This window comes from Rousettus aegyptiacus, unplaced genomic scaffold, assembly GCF_014176215.1.
Source record: "Rousettus aegyptiacus isolate mRouAeg1 unplaced genomic scaffold, mRouAeg1.p scaffold_m13_p_4, whole genome shotgun sequence".
In the NCBI taxonomy this organism is placed as follows: Eukaryota; Metazoa; Chordata; class Mammalia; order Chiroptera; family Pteropodidae; genus Rousettus; species Rousettus aegyptiacus.
The window spans coordinates 19,998,303-20,000,717 of NW_023416307.1; the positions used below are offsets into that span (position 1 = coordinate 19,998,303).

The window sequence follows — 2,415 nt, forward strand, 5'->3', positions numbered from 1 at the left end:
ATGAACTTATGAAGTGAGGACTTCGCTGAGGAGCAGAGACAGAGAGGGCCAAGAAAGTGAAACTCCCCTGCAAAGGCAGTGCAGCCGCTCGTTTACCTGCGGGAGTAAGTGTGCTGGACGGTGAGTTTACAGCTTCAGAGCACACTGAGATGAGAACGCAAAGATGTTCCGGAAAGCAACTCAGAAAACAAGAACTGGGGCTCTGAGGAATACAAAAGCTCTGTGGTTTTCTGTGTTAAAAACAACAATGTTGCACCATCACTGAGCATGAATTGGGGGTGCTGACTGTCACTGCTAGAAACTGAGAACTGAGATTCCTTATACAACAGGAATTGGTGTCTGTGGTGGCTGGAGACACACTGATGGATTTTTGACACATGTATATACAAGGATATATAGTACATGAATTAGGGGGAGATTATACTACACGGGCTTATGGCTGTGAATAGTTCAGTTTTATTTTTTTAAATTATCATTGTCTACATCCATACCACCCTGAACAAGTCCGATCCCTGCTGATCTCGGAAGCTAAGCAGGATCGGGCCTGGTTAGTACTTAGATGAGAGACCACCTAGGAAGACCAGGTGCTGTAGGCATAAAAAGTAAAAAATAAGGGATTGTAAACTGATAAGTCCTTGCAATCTGTGAGGTCAACCAAAGGTTGCCTCGCCTAAAATTAAAATACATAAATAAATACATACATACATAAGTAAATAATTATTAACTGTTTAAATTTGCTCGGGTCCTTGAAAACTTCCCTACACTATTATATCCTATGCTGTTAGCATTTCATTTTATACTGTTCTAAATCCCTCAGCACCCCACACTTAATTTGGTGTATGCAATCATCATGTTGTTTATATGAGTATAATAAATAAGGCTGATAGTTTGAGGAGAAGCCAATAAAGTTGCAAAGGAAAGATGATATTAATATTATTCAATCTTAGTCTTACATACTAATATAATTTTGCTGTTTTCTGTTATAATTGATAATATTAACATGTGGCCATTTTATTGAAACTTTGGGTACTGATATTGACCCGATTGGGTGTTATGCTGTTAAGAAGTAGAAGGGAACTGCAACAAATATCTTTGGAAACGCAGGAAAAACTATGAATCCACTCAAAACCATGCTACTTGAGAAAGAGCTGAAAAGGTGAGATTTCTCAACTTAGAGAAACTAGACCCACTGAATATAACTGTCTCTACAGATTTGAAGGCTGTCTGGCAGAAAGAAGATTGGGTTTGTTAGGTATGGCCTGAGGGGCAGATGATGAGAGGTGCAGCTTCCCGAAAAATGGAGCAGAATGTCTGTGACACTCATATCTCTGCTCCTGGCTCCGAGAAGAAATATAGCACCGGGTGTGCAGCCAGCAATTGCGACCAGATGCTTGCCATCGGAGAGGACAAATAAAACGGGGAGGCACTGACAGAAAACGTCTGCTCAGCTGCCTGCCTGCACTGCGGCCAGAGATGAACTGTGATAGAGTTGTGATTTGTCCTCCTGAAACCTGGCCCCAGGGTGTAGTCAATGAGGAATTGGGGGAAATCTGTAGGCAAAAGTAGAGACAAAGTACATGTCAAGTGGTGTCAGATTTTAATACAGATGAACAGACACCAGGTATCAGATTTTTTAAACCATGGAGATAGTGGCAATCCATGGGGAAAGGAAGTGCAAATTCTGCTCCACTGGCCAGTGCGGCCATGGACATTTTAGTGTCACCTACATCGATTCGGTCTACTGTGCACATGCCCCACGCTTCTCTCTGGGGAAACTGCTGCTGCAAAGATTTGAATGCCTAAGAGGGAAGAGTGTCTGTCTGTCTGTCTGTCTGTCTGTTTTTGCCCTTGGCCCTATCCCAAGCTTAGTATGTGTTCCCCGAGGCCCTTTAGCCCATCTGTCAGAAGACTCGCATGGTTAAAAGAATTGCAAAGGTTAAGAATGTGTCACCCCAAAATATATTCCATGTAGGGGCACAGGGACATACCTGATGCCACACTGTCTGACATGAGAAATATGCTATTGGATGTGTGTGAAAGGTGAACAGTCGTTCAGGAGCCAAGGTGCCAGGGTGTAAATCCCACTTCCACCGCTGATGGGCTGTGTTACCTGGGCAAATGCCTTACCCTCTCTGCTCCCATTTCCTCTTCTGTAAAATGGAGAGACCAGTAGTATCTACCTCATAAAGTGAGTTATTTTCACTTATCAATGAGTTAATCCATGGAGAGGGCCCATCCCCATGCCTGGCTACAGTAAGCAATTAATAAATGATTATTAAGTATCGAATTATTGTTGTCATCGGTATGCTCAAGGTCAAAGGAAGAATCAGAGTCCTGATTCCAGGTAACTAAAATAAGCCTCTTAAGCAGCAACCTGTAATTAGTCATCCTAATATCTGCGTGTGATTCTGGGTA

At 42.7% G+C, this 2,415-nt stretch overlaps 1 pseudogene; it reads left to right on the top strand.

Moving 5' to 3' along the window:
• The first annotated feature begins 477 nt into the window (after positions 1-477).
• Positions 478-596, top strand: LOC118602577 (annotated as a pseudogene).
• Positions 597-2,415: the final 1,819 nt, after the last annotated feature.